General features: G+C 36.5%; 1 protein-coding gene across 2 annotated transcripts in view; it reads right to left on the bottom strand.

Annotated features, from left to right (window-relative positions):
- The window catches only part of tmod2 (tropomodulin 2), a 31,612-nt gene extending 28,149 nt beyond the window's left edge, over positions 1 to 3,463 (bottom strand). For both annotated transcript variants that reach the window (XM_081371994.1, XM_081371995.1), the window contains exon 1: positions 3,307 to 3,463. The gene's annotated coding sequence lies outside the window, so the exon portion shown is untranslated. The remainder of the gene's footprint in view (positions 1 to 3,306) is intronic.
- Between the last annotated feature and the right edge of the window lie 11,475 nt (positions 3,464 to 14,938).

Below are 14,938 nucleotides of genomic sequence, written 5' to 3'. Positions count from 1 at the left end.
CATGGTTTTATTTCAGTTAGCCTAATAGCTAGTTTGATTTGCATTGAGAGATGATCTTATGGAAAGTACCCCATGCCAATCTCTAGGTATGGTGAAGGCTATGTGATGATGTGGGGCTATTTTAATTCCAAAGGCCAAGGGAACTTTATCAGGATGCATAGTATCCTAAAAAAATAAATAAAAAAAATACTTAAAAATAAAAATCTGCCTGCCTCTATGGGAATTTAACATAGGGGTGTCCAGACTTATGCACCCTGTATTTTAAGGAAGAACATTTATTTATTTACGATACATTATTCATTCACAAAGAAAATTGGTGTCCTTAAAGGTTGGATTTTTCCAAATTTTTTAAATTAAGGCATTAAGTTCAATTTCCAAAAGATGATTTTTTATTCCTCTTTTTAGTCAACTTTAGCATGGGTGTCTAAACTTATGCATAGCACTGTATAATATATTATATATATATATATATATATAATTTTTTTTATATATATATAAAAAAAAATTACACTGCTCTCGGTTACACCTAATTTGAAGGTGTCATTATTAGACTGAACTTTATTAGGAGTTTGCCCCCTCACATATACTAATGTGCCACAAACAGGACTTTAATATCACCAACCATTCCCATGTTATTACGGTGTATCCATATAAATGGCCCACCCTGTACATTTCTCAGCTGGACAAAGCAAACTAGCGTCTCGCTAGTAAAGTGGAATGGAAGCGGATTGTAATCAAAGTAAAGACGATTGCGGTGACGCACAGAAGTCGTACAGTTAGCACACGGGAGTCTGTTTGAATGATGCGCAAACAAACTGTGTATGCGCGCTCTCAACGCACTGAGTGATCACACATTGTATTTATGCGCAGACACATTTTTATGTTGTTTCCACACACATTCATGATAATGTTTTTATCTGTCATGTGTATGTTGCAGTGTTTAGTAAATCTGAATGGATCTGTGTAGGCATATAATGTATGTAGTCAGGTCAAGTTTAGGATTTGGTTTAGGATTTTTTTTTTTTTTTTTTTTTGGCATGTCCATGTAGTTCTGTTCAGTATGGCAACTTGGCATGTCTAAAATGTAAAAAAAACTCTAAAAAGCTCTTTGCTGTTGCACCATACACAATGTACACTGTATTCTGAAAAGTTTTGTTCTGTAATGTTGTTTATTTTTCCGTGTGCTTTGTGCATAAATGTATGAATTATATAGACTCCTTATGTCCTTTTGGAGTCTCCAAGTGTCCTTTTTTTTGGAAAGACATCTAAATATACCATGAAAAAAAGCTTGCAGAAAATACGGTTTTGTGAGAATCATCGTTCAATCTGAAAGTTTACTTTGCTGGATATAGTAGCATAAATTTTCAGCATCATTACTCCAGTCTTCAGTGTCACATGATCCTTCAGAAATCATTCTAAAATGCTGATTTATCAATGTCGGAAACAGCTGTGCTGCTTAATAATACTTTTTATAACCTGTGATACTTTTCTCAGGATTCTTTGTTGAATAAAAAGTTGGGGGAAAAAGAACAGCATTTATTTAAAATATAAATATTTTGTAACAATACACACTACAGTTAAACATTTTGGGTCAGTCATTTTTTTCTTTCTTTTTTGGAGATAAATTAATAAGCTACTTATTCAGCAAGGATGTGTTAAATTTATCAAAATAAAAAAAAATCTGATTTCTGAAAGATCATGTGACACTAAAGACTGGAGTAATGGCTGATGATAAATCAGCTTTGATCACATAAATACATTTTATTTTAAAGTATATTACAACAGAAAACCATTTTTTTTAGATTGTAATTTTTTTTCTGTAGTTTTGATCAAATAAAGGCAGACTTGATGATCATAAGAGACTTAAGAGAAACTTAAAAAAAAGTGTTTCCAAACCTTTGACCGGTATTGACCACAAACTTATGGGGTATATTATTGACTTACTGGTGTCAATATTGGTGCTGTATTCAATCAAATTAAACTCAAAAGAGGAAATGTGAGGTGATCTGCTTCATTAACTCTAGAAAGGGGAAAAAAAGCTAAAATTATCTGTGCTTCTGACAGTGACAACATTGAGAATCTTTTCTTTGGTTGTTTCTCATCAAGCACTTCCTCTGAGAGACAGAGACTGAGGCTTATCGAACCCAGATGGAGGGTGGGTTTTGAAATGTTTATTGTGTAAGAGGTACAGCTATCATTGCTTTAGACAAGTGCCATTTCAGAAAGATAAAAATTCATTACAAACAAATATCCAGCCTTCAAGATAGATAGATAGATAGATAGATAGATACTAAACGAATTTCATAGGGCCCTGTCAGTGATCGTTTTCACAAAAAAAAAAAAGAAATGATGACATAAAAAGACTCATGAGCTCTTTAATTCATTCCTCATGTTTGTTTGTAAACGGTTTTCATTCTCACTACTTCATAATGCCTTTGCGGAAAGTGAACTATATTGTGTTATACTATGCATTAAATCCCATGAGTCAGTTATGTAAAAACCACGCAGAGTCAAGCCCCGGGTGAAGACCACACCCGTTATAACGAGACACAAGAGCTCACATACTGTACAGCTGCGCTCGCTCTGTGCGAGACAGCTAAATAATAATAATAACGTTACACTATAAACATACAATTAAGCAAAAGCCATGACCTGCGCGAGACCGCATTATCATCAGCATCAGCGCGTGCGTCTGCACTGCTTATAAATGGATCTAAATGAAGCATTCACATTATTATTATTATTATTATTATAAATCATTTACAGTATACACATATGGACAATAATACAAAACTTCATTTACGCAGCCCCTTTTTAATAACGATAAAAACGCCCGAAAGTCCTAAATTATGTATTAGGATGTAGTAATCAGATTTCAAATATATATTACGAGATTAAATCCAGCTATATTGTAATAAACCTATGAGAAATCAGACTGAATCAAATTTGTGTGTAGTTTTTACAGTACATGCATTATTTACTATGAAGGGTGCCCATATCACATATGGTCTCAAGTGTTACCTTGATAAAATCAGTGAAGCATGTGTTAATTAGTTTTGATCGTGTATCCGTTTCAACATATTACGAAGTATATATAATAGGCTCAGTGTGCTATGCTTATAAGATCATTTGATAGTTTTGGATCACTGTAATATCATAAACTGTTGGCCCATCTGCTCACGCTCATACGGATATCAGCGCTCGAGCGCTTAGCCAGCTAACTCCTGAACCACACAAACCTCTACATTTATGAACTCTACCTAAATGTAACCCTCACGCTGAGAGAGGACGAAACATATTTCTTACCTTAGAAAAATTCCTGCAAGTGTTGTACCCTTTGTTGACCTATTCTTGGTCGGAAAGCAAAGAAATTCCCGCACCCGTCTTCACTGTCTCAGCCCAAGGGCGGTAACACAGGAAACCAGACACTAGAATTGCTCTGATGATTGACATTCACAACAGCTAATCGGAATGTAAGAGCACGCCCATAAAGCATTGTTCCCGCCTACCAGAAGTACGCAACCAATCAGAGATTGTAGAGTTTTAGCGGTACAAAGGAGCTTGGAATATGAAGTCCACTGATGGCGTCATTGTTTTTGTGCGATTGTGTCGCTATTTAAATTGAAAAATTGATTCATGATTGAGTATTTCATTATTTATTTAAATTATTTTCATTATATTGTACAGATTTTTTATTTATTTATTATTAATTAGTAAACATTAGAAGGTAGGCTATTATTGTTATTAAATGAGAATTTCTCAGGTGGGCTCAAGTTCAGATAAATCAATCTTTTTTTCTTTTCTTTTTTGAGTATGCAATCCTTTTTTAACGATCGAAACATCCAGATCATTCCTTTACAAAGAATAAGACACTTGTGAAGACCTGCAGTCAAACTGGTAAGTTCAGTGCACACACTGCTGAATGGCGTGTCACACATGACATGATCCACCTGAAATAAAATGTCCTCTTTGTTTGTAACATAAACCAAACATTTGTAAGCTGATTGCTCAAAAAAAGTCGCTTCAACTTGAGCCCTGGAACAAATTAATCTTAGACTTACTATTTCAGTTAAAATCCAGAGTTATCATAGCACATGCCATATGTAGCCTAACTTATTTAGCATACAATGAACAAGTGGGACATTACTATGTCACTAGTCCTAATGGCTTGCTAACATTTAATTTAATATTCAACGATATTATTGATTATTGAGAACTGATCTGAGCTGGACGATGACATCATGGTTTTCTCCAAAGCAGCTATATATAACTTTTTTACAACAAAAATGAAACATCACTGAACTTACTTAAGCTGGATTGTGACGCTATTTTCTTCTGGAGACAAACTCTGTTGCATTATTTTCCTGTTATCACTGTAAAGCTGCTTTGATGCATTCTGTATTGTAAAAAGCGCTATATAAATAAAGGTGACTTGACTTGACTGGACTAGTCACTCTCGCATAACCAGACCTTCAGATTGACTCCATCGCTGCTTTCATTGGCAGAGGACCGCTGACATGTAAAGCAACCAAGTTTGTTTTGTTCAGCATCATGTTTACGGGCATGAAAATGTTCTTACAATAACAGACCGGCGTATAAAACTCTTGGACGTATTTAAAAAATTCTATGCTGCGAACTTCACAATCACATACTTTTGAAAATCCAGCATTTAGTTGATCCTGATAAGCACTCATTGTCACAGTTGTAAACATGATGGCTTTGCTCTTTCATGAGGGGGTTTGTCGTCACAACGGCTTTGTTTCCAGGCATATCGTTAAAGAACGCAACACACACGTCTCCCAGAAATCCTGTAAAATTCAACAAATGACGACTTCAAAACTCCTGAAGTGTTTCCAGTTAAGTGTGTCATTATGCATCAGACGTTCAACCAACGTTGGTGTTACGTCTGAGGCTGTGGTCACTAGGTCTCTGGCATTAGTGCAGTCAATGTAGTGTTTACCTTCATTTATCTACTCTTCAGCACAAATAACCACAAAAACTTTACACCATTACAGAAACTGTTTTAAATGTCAAACATAACAGCATTAAACACTAACAGGTCTTTCACAAAAAAAACCCAAAACAAACAAACAAAATAACACTTAAACGTACAGTATGGAATTTTTCACCGCTAACCTCTTTACAATAACAAAGGCGTAGTTTGATGACGCAACACATACTAAGAATTATGGATCTTGTCGTCAACGTCAAGCCGACCGATCTAATAATGATTATGGATGACGGAATACATCGATGCTTTTATCATGACTGTGATATGAAGCAGTACGGGGTTGCTAAGAGACAGCTATCAGCTCCAAACGCGACGAGAGATCCCGCGGATATAAAAGGAATACGGACATTTCATTCTACCGAACTACACGCAGAATTACTACTCACAGGTCAGTTTATTAGACAAATTAAACTTGTGAGATAACACAGCGCTGTTTCACCTGGTCTAACATTACACTATCACACTAAACTGCATTTGAATGTGTTGAAATTAATGTGTTAGTTTGTCTGTATTAGATTAGCAGTAAGCTAGATCAACATTAGAATAACATACAGATCATATTCTAACATTTTATCATTGTTGAACTATATAACATTGATTAGTTTTATGTAAATGTGCTCACCTGTTTAATAAAGTACATGTAGGAGCGGCCGAAGTCTCAGATGTGGAGCTCTCGTTTATATACTGTCTATGGGAGCTCTAGGCATCTCGAAAACACCGCGCTGATATTGATTCTCCTTTTTTATCCAAAGTCTGCTTGCCATGGTCCATAATGTTTGAACGAAACAACAACAGTGTGCAGATAGACATTACAAACTACACAGTTGTCCACGTCAGTCGCTTTGGTTACTATCAGAGGGCTCTGGTTGTTATGGCAGCACGAGCAGAAACCAGGGAGAACGTGGATATGACGCCATTGACTGCGACAAAACGGAAATAAAGAAACGGGACGTGTCTTCGAATTAAATGACAAATTTCTCCTGGTTTGAAAGTTGTTGGAAACAGTCGGGATAATGTAAATACACAACTAAAAAAAATATACACTCACCTAAAGGATTATTAGCATTAGCATTAGCAAAAAAAAAGTGGGTGGGTCCTCCCCCAGAAAAAATGTTTACTGGAGTAACTGTTAAATACCATTTCATGTATTCTGGTGCCTTTTAATTAAAACAAGTAAACTAAACTCCACTTCACGTCGGGCGGTTCTTTGCCTCCACGTCGTGCATTAAATGCACAGCTATCCGTGGATTATCCCGCTAATACCATGGTCATTTGCCAGCAATGACAACTTAAAGCTGTTATTGATGTTTGCAACGCAATATTTGACTGGAAGGGTACAACGGGCGGTTACTTTCGTCAGTTGCGGCTCGTTGAGAAATATAATGTAGCTATTCAGCGGAAATGGAGTTTAATTTATAGGGGAATTCCTCAAGTGGAATGGATTTTGACTGACGGCGCTATGAAAAGACAAATGCGCTGAATCAGAGACGGTAAAAGTAAGTGGGTCCAATATCATTGGTCTTAAAAAGTGGGTGGGTCTTGTCCCACCAATATACAATGGTTCCGACGCCCATGATTATTAGGAACACCTGTTCAATTTCTCATTAATGCAATTATCTAATCAACCAATCACATGGCAGTTGCTTCAATGCATTTAGGGGTGTGGTCCTGGTCAAGACAATCTCCTGAACTCCAAACTGAATGTCAGAATGGGAAAGAAAGGTGATTTAAGCTATTTTGAGCGTGGCATGGTTGTTGGTGCCAGACGGGCCGGTCTGAGTATTTCACAATCTGCTCAGTTACTGGGATTTTCATGCACAACCATTTCTAGGGTTTACAAAGAATGGTGTGAAAAGGGAAAAACATCCAGTATGCGGCAGTCCTGTGGGCGAAAATGCCTTGTTGATGCTAGAAGTCAGAGGAGAATGGGCCGACTGATTCAAGCTGATAGAAGAGCAACTTTGACTGAAATAACCACTTGTTACAACCGAGGTATGCAGCAAAGCATTTGTGAAGCCACAACACGCACAACCTTGAGGCGGATGGGCTACAACAGCAGAAGACCCCACCGGGTACCACTCATCTCCACTACAAATAGGAAAAAGAGGCTACAATTTGCACCAGCTCACCAAAAAAAATTGGAGAGTTGAAGACTGGAAAAATGTTGCCTGGTCTGATGAGTCTCGATTTCTGTTGAGACATTCAGATGGTAGAGTCAGAATTTGGCGTAAACAGAATGAGAACATGGATCCATCATGCCTTGTTACCACTGGCACACTTTAGGCCCCTTAGTGCCAATTGGGCATCGTTTAAATGCCACGGCCTACCTGAGCATTGTTTCTGACCATGTCCATCCCTTTATGACCATCATGTACCCGTCCTCTGATGGCTACTTCCAGCAGGATAATGCACCATGTCACAAAGCTCGAATCATTTCAAATTGGTTTCTTGAACATGACAATGAGTTCACTGTACTAAAATGGCCCCCACAGTCACCAGATCTCAACGCAATAGAGCATCTTTGGGATGTGGTGGAACGGGAGCTTCGTGCCCTGGATGTGCATCCCACAAATCTCCATCAACTGCAAGATGCTATCCTATCAATATGGGCCAACATTTCTAAAAAATGCTTTCAGCACCTTGTTGAATCAATGCCACGTAGAATTAAGGGGTCAAACACAGTATTAGTATGGTGTTCCTAATAATCCTTTAGGTGAGTGTATAACATAGATATAGTGATTTTTGCTATTTTTAAAGCAAAAAAGTTACATATTGTGCCTTTAATTTAAACATTTATTCAGACCTATCTAAAGCATGCTGGGAACTAATAATCCACTACCCAATTTCCAAAGTTATTAAGACAATTTCATTAAGTTACTACAACTTAAAGGTGCTCTAAGTGATGGGTGACATCACTTGTTGACGTTTAAAGTACTGTCAAACAAAACGGAAGCTAGCTAGACCTTCCCTCCTCCTCATAACCCCCCAAATCCTTCTTGTCGGTTATTGGCTAGAACAGTTTGTTATATTTCGTGGTGCGGGTGAGCCCAGTTTGTTTTTCTTGCAGTTTGTGGAGCCTGGGGTGTCTACAGAGACCGTGTTTTTTTTTTACAGTGTGTTCAGGGGACAGGCAGCGAGCGATGAGGAGATGTTTGCTGTATGTGACAAAAAATGTTTTGGCCTAAAAAATGTGTGACATCACTTAGAGCACCTTTAATTTTGAATTAAATTTGAGTTTAAATTACAGACACACAATATTAAGTTAATGCAATGATCAACATTATTATTTCAAAAGAACCCAAAGCAATGTTTGCAACCTAAAAGGTTTAATTAAATCAATAAATTAGAATTTTTAACTTGCAACCCTGCATTTATCTAAGCTGTGGTAACAGGTCCCCTGAATTATATTCTAGAGTGGAAGAAGTACCCGTGTCTGATGATTCCCCTCAGGAAGCACCTGCTGTCCATTTCCAACAACAAACACTTGTGTCCTCCCACTCTCTGGGAAATAAGTGAAATTATAAAACACTGTGCTGCCCCCTTTACTCACTTTCCTCAGTAAGCAATTGTATATGATGTCAGGTCTTCATTGTGGGGACATTTTTTTCCTATGTTTAGGCATGATTTTCTTTTGTTTTCAAATAATCATATTAAATCATCTTTAATTATTCGGTTTCAGTCTAACTGATGATTGCTTAATGTTAACAAATAGTAAATTGCAAATCACTCAAATAAAGATTTGAAACTTTGTCAGGACCGAGATATGAATTAGGCTGTGTGGGCCGAACACAGGAAATGGTGCAGAAACGAGTGCACAGTCAGGGAGAGCTCTTAAAATGTCTAAATATTGTTAATAAGTCCAAAAAGTAAATCCAAGACAATCCATAATTGTAATTTCAAACTGTAACTCCAGATTGTTCACACAATACATAAAACACAGAGGAACAGAGCAAATTGAATACCCTGACTGGAAACAAGACACAGGAGAAAACAACGACAATGGTGGAAAAAATGAAAAACAAACAGGACCTCTAGTAGTCAAAACAATGACACATGATACAATGGTGGAAAAAATGAAAAACAATGAGGACCTCTAGTGGTCAAAACAAAACAATGACACATGAAACAATGATGGAAAAAATATAAGACAATGAGGACCTCTAGTGGTCAAAACAAAACAATGACACATGATACAATGGTGGAAAAACTGAACATGAAACACAATGAGGACCTCTAGTGGTCAAAACAAGTCCAAAGTCCTGACAAACTGTGTTTACACGTCCCAAATTTTGTAAAAGGGTTTCTGCAAATATCACAGAAAATAAATAGAAAATACAAATGATCGTCTTTCTCCTTTCCACCATATGGCACAAGAAAATCAATTTGAACGGTTTACAAAGTATTGTTCAGTACACAGAATCTACAAACATCAAGTAAGCTTATATACAGTAGCCTACCGTTCAAAAGTTTGGGGTTGGTGAGATTTTTTTTTTTAATGTTTCTGAAAGAGGTCTCTTTACTCTCCAAGGCTGCAATTATTTGATTAAAAACACAGTAAAAACAGCAATATTGTGAAATATTATTACAATTAAAATTAATGTGTTCTATTTTAAAATATTTTAAAATGTAATTTATTCTTGTAATGACAAAGCAGAATTTTCCGCAGCTATTTCAGAAGTCATTTTTGATAAATGTAATGCTTCCTTGCTGAATAAAAGTAATTATTTCTTTAAACAAAAAAACTTACTGAGCTCAAACTTTTGAACAGTATATTTACAATATTTAAGAATTTTCCACAAAATGTTTATAAAAAAATCTAAATCCATCAAATAATGAAATTCCATGCAGAAAACAACAACAACAACAATAATAAAAGGAATAATAATAAAGAAATCTTTTACTGTCCAATGGTTAAAATCCTGTGGTTGACTAGGCTATTTACACCTACTCCATAATATTAACTTAAGTATTCAATTAAATTCAGTGTTGAATGTTATTTTTTCTCTTGATCTTGCCTTGATGAACTCTGTAATCAGTGTTAAGGAAAGTTACTTTTAAAAGTAATTTATTAGAATATTGCATATTTTATTGAATTACTATAAAAAAAGGTAACTAATTGTGTTACTTAGCTACTTTTTTTAATGTTACATTACTTTTGCATTACATTGGGGGGGGACTAAAAAAAACACTAATGTGATGTTTAACTATAAGGTATTTTTTGCTAATTTGATGGTTGAATTGGATCATCAAAAGATCAGCAGCAAAGACATTGATAAAGTGAGATTCAATACATAAAGTAGTTATTTGTTTTATTTAACATTTAATTATGGCAGGTTTGCTCTGAGTTTGCATTTCACTGATTTATTCATTTTGAGGAATACTGAATCTTTTTTTGTGCAAGTGAGATAAATAAATGCATGCTCACATTTAGTCTAGAACTACAATAACCATCATGTTTACACAGTGCACCCATCTGGTACATGTGGATTCAACGTGTACCAGTGCTGCGTTGCAGTCCAAAATTGTCATGCCCTTCACTCGCAAACTTCCCTCCGTCTCGTTCACTCGGATGTACATCATTGCTTGCGTTGCACGAGTGCCCACTACTGGCGGAAACGGGCTGAATTGTAACGTCCTAAGCCCTTGATCACTTGGAATCATCTATGGAGTTGATTTATTTATTTATTTATTTTTCCCTCTAAGAATTTGTTTAATGCAGCATCCAAATGTTTATTGGTGTGCTTGGATTGTTTTAAATAAAAAAAATTAGAATTAATATATCATAGAGTTGTTTGTTGTGGCCATAGACTGTAAAAAAAGATGAACGACACCCCTTTGCTCTCTTCCATTGGTGAGAACTGAAGCCGCCAGTGTTCCGATATGGCGCTGACATATTGGAACTTGAGCGCATAGCAATCTCGTGACCAGACCTGCGCAGTAGTGACTATGCATAGACAGTATATAAACTGGACACAGCGACCCCATTGGATTCAACGAAGAAAAGTGAAGTCAATTAGAAGCTCTCACTTCCTGATGGCTGAGCGTACTGCGCAGACTCAAACTGAGCTTGACGACATAGATGTGACGTGAGCAACCCGTCTGTCTTCTTGTAGCTGTGCCAAGAGAAATCTGAATCATTCCCTTCCGAAACTTGCAGAGACGAAGAGTGTGAGAAGGAGCAAGGAGGTGTCCATGAGCTAGGAGCAGGAGAAACTTTTGCTAAGTATTCTGATTAATTATTTTGTCACTTTGCCTCCACGTCCCCCCGATTGCCCACGAGCTTCTCCTCCTGTCCATACGGTAATCTCTCTACTGTGCGACAGAGAGTCGCGTGGTTATGACGCAATTGTTAGCCTATTTTTACAAAAACTGCTTCTACTGGGCCATAACGTAAGATACAAGGTAATGGAGCCTTTTATACATTTTCGTGTTTCTTTAGAAATAAATAATGGACAAATGGAGTATTTAAACGCCTCAGATGTGAAGTTATTTGCTGTCAAAGTGACGCCAAAATGAATGGGAGTCAATGGAATGCTAACAGCAGGTGATGGTCTGCTAATCAATGGCGGCCCACGGGGAAGCTTCAATATTTTATGAAACCCTGCCCCCCTAGGTTGTGGTGGTGATTAGATGAGATCTGTGGGGACGTCACAATCGTACTGCATTGTAGGATATAAGTGCTAAAAAGTCTAAAAGTGGACTGGAACGCAGCCCAGATGTGGGCCGGATCTGGGCCGAAACTATGTTGCTGTCTGGCACAACATCTCTGTCACATGTAGTGTAGGTAACAATTCGCACAATGAAGGGTATCAGAAAGAACACAGTCTTTACAGTTTTTTACAATCACTTTGCTACTATTTTCAGAACCTTGATGTCATTTTTCAAAACTCTAGACACAAAACTCAAAACGGTTATCACTTGTAACACAGGCTATCTAATGTTCAAAACATTGCATTGTGTATTCACATCTTTAAAGAAATCTTGCACTTGCACAATCATTGGTTCAAAAAACTAATTTACTGTGAAATACCGTTGAGACATAACTATAGATCACCCACACACAAGCAACTGATAGTTTCATTGTGTCATTGTTCGTACAATCATTAAATATTGTAGAACAAAATAGGTGATACAGGTTTCATTATGGCACTACATGTACAGTAAATACATCTCTGTAAAGGCACTGCAGTAGTAGAGAGAATACTACAGTGGAATCATTGAACAAAGTTTGTAATATATTGATGCAAAACACTACAGTACAATCACAACATAGGTTTATTTGAATCAAAGCAAAAAATAATTAGCTATGAAATAGAAAAGAAAAGACAGTACTGTAAAACATCAAATGCAGTGTTCCTCAACTTGCTTGCTTGTACTGTAAGAAACAGAACAGGAGTGATGATCTATACAGTGCAGTGCTGTCAATACTGTACATAGTCTGAAAAGGTAGTACAGTGTTTGGGACCATAGACACAGTGTCTGATGAAGCAGTATGATCAAATATTAGGCTACATCCATGGATATTGTAGTCTAATTGGTTCATGCTCCATGCTAATTGGTGACAATGAATATCGTTATCTTGAAACTTTCATGATTTAGTAAACATGGAAGATTGTTTGTCTGTTTCCATACAACTATGCATTCAGAGTAATGCAATAGTTTCTTATCATTTTGAGCAGTTGTATCAATTGATAGTTAGATCAATGTAAGGAAATGAATAGACACTCATTTGAAATGTAATGTGTGAATTGCCTTTTGAAATAGTAGTACTTTGATGTTAAGTTGTGTCATATTGAACAGGTGATTTTTGTTGAATGAACAAATGATCTAAGTTTTATGTGTATTGTATCCAAGCAATTGAGAAAAGGGTTAGAGTTTTGAAAAATGTGCATTTTGATCATTGGTTGTGAGTTTTGTGTCTAGAGTTGTGAAAAATGACATCAAGGTTCTGAAAATAGTAACAAAGTGATTGTAAAAAACTGTAAATCACAATACTCAGAAAAACTAGATGTACCGCATGGCGGTACAAAATATGACCGCCGCTCAGGCCTGCACTGGCTTTCCACAAAAATAAATGACGTGGAGCAATTTGGCTGTATTGCGTGTTTATGTATATACCTAAAAAAAGTAGTAGTATGTGCATGTCTGTCTGTGTGTGTGTGTGTATGTGTGTGTGTTTGTGTGTCTGTGTGTGTGTGTGTCTGTGCGTGTATGTATGCGTGCGTACATGTGTGCGCGTGTGTGTTTGTGTGTGTGTCTGTGCATGTGGATTTGTATGTGTGTGTGTATGGGTGTGTGTCTGTGTGTGTGGATGTCAGTGTGTGTGCATGCTTGCGTTTGTTTGTATTCCTGCATGTGTGTGTGTGACAGTTAGGGTTGCCAACTTCAGAAAAGGAAAATGCGGGAAAATCGTGGTTATTTATAGGAAAATGAGGGACACTCAAAATATTTGTACTGTATCACACAGTGTACGTCATTTCAGTGTCTGCAGTTAAGTTTGTGTTTAAAAGGTTATCAGACATAAACACATTTGTATTGCTTAACCTATTTATGTATTTAATTCTAAAAATAATTTAATGTCATACATGAAAAAAGTCACATTACAAACAAACCATTCAAAATAACAGCATTTATCTAAAATAGAAAGCTTTTTTAACATTATACACTAGGCTTACAGTCAAAAGTTTGGGGTTAGTAAGATTATTTTTTGGGAAAAAAAATAAAGTAAGTAATTGCCTACTTTTATTCAGCAAGGATGCATTACATTAATCAAAAGTGACAGTTAAGATAATGTTACAAAAGCTTTCTATGTACTTTCTAAAAGCTTTAAAACATTAATAATAATCAGAAATGTTTTTTGAGCATATTATTCCCTCAGGTAGATTACATGTTTTCTTGCGTAGCTGGATGTTAGACTCTTGAACAATAATCACGTTGTTTGCATTCGCCAAAATTGATTAGCCGAAATCAAAACGTGGACAGTGAAAGGAAATTACCGTTAGCGCGAGGCGAGGGACCAAACGAAATTTTTCCGTAAAAGTCTAGTGGGGCTACATGCCCACCAAATTTCATGTTCCCCGGTGTTTCGGTGTCCCTGGTATCGTTGGCGAAATATTCAGTAGATGACAGAAAAAAAAACTTTGACAATCCCTATATGACCGCTTTCGCTAGCTATGCTAGCGGCGGTCATAATAAAACAACCACGCAAACTATACGAGAACTGACAAGGGATAAATAAAAGGCGAACAGAATGACAGACAGGTGCAGATAATATGTAATCATAGGAACAAACAAGGAAGAGATGAATGAAACAGGAACTAAACAGAGCATGGATACAGGAACTAATGGAAAAAAACAAAACAGAATATCAAAATAAGAGTCCTAATCATGACAGCCTCTGCATTTATTCCCAACTTATGTTACTTATTTAAAAAATAACTCAGATATTTTGTTGTAAATTTAAAAGTAATGTGTTACTTTACTAATTAGGCTAACAAGCACACACAAAGAAACTAGGTGAACACACACAAGCATAGAACAGACAAAGAACCAAACCGAAACAGGAATAAACATACACTCACTTTATTTGTAATGTGTTACCCCCAAGACTATCCTTTTTTCACACTGTATGTAAAGTCACCTTTACTCATAGAGCACTTTATCCAATACAGATTGTTTCAAAGCAGCTTTACAGTGATAACAGGAAAATGATTAAGGAAGGCAAACAGTTCATTCCAGATGTACAGCAGCTCTAAAAGAAAATGGTGTCATTGTTCAGCTGAAGTCAGTTCAGTGTTGATTCAGTTCCGTTGTACAGATCATCAATTATTAAATTAGTTAATCTATGAAGCAGTTATGCAGAAAAACTGTCATGTCATTGTTTAGCTCAGTTCAGTTCTCATCCAATAGTGTCAGTGCAGTCAATAA

Source organism: Scardinius erythrophthalmus (genome assembly GCF_964197995.2).
Source record: "Scardinius erythrophthalmus genome assembly, chromosome: 8".
In the NCBI taxonomy this organism is placed as follows: domain Eukaryota; kingdom Metazoa; phylum Chordata; class Actinopteri; order Cypriniformes; family Leuciscidae; genus Scardinius; species Scardinius erythrophthalmus.
This window is presented reverse-complemented; position numbering and strand designations above follow the sequence as displayed.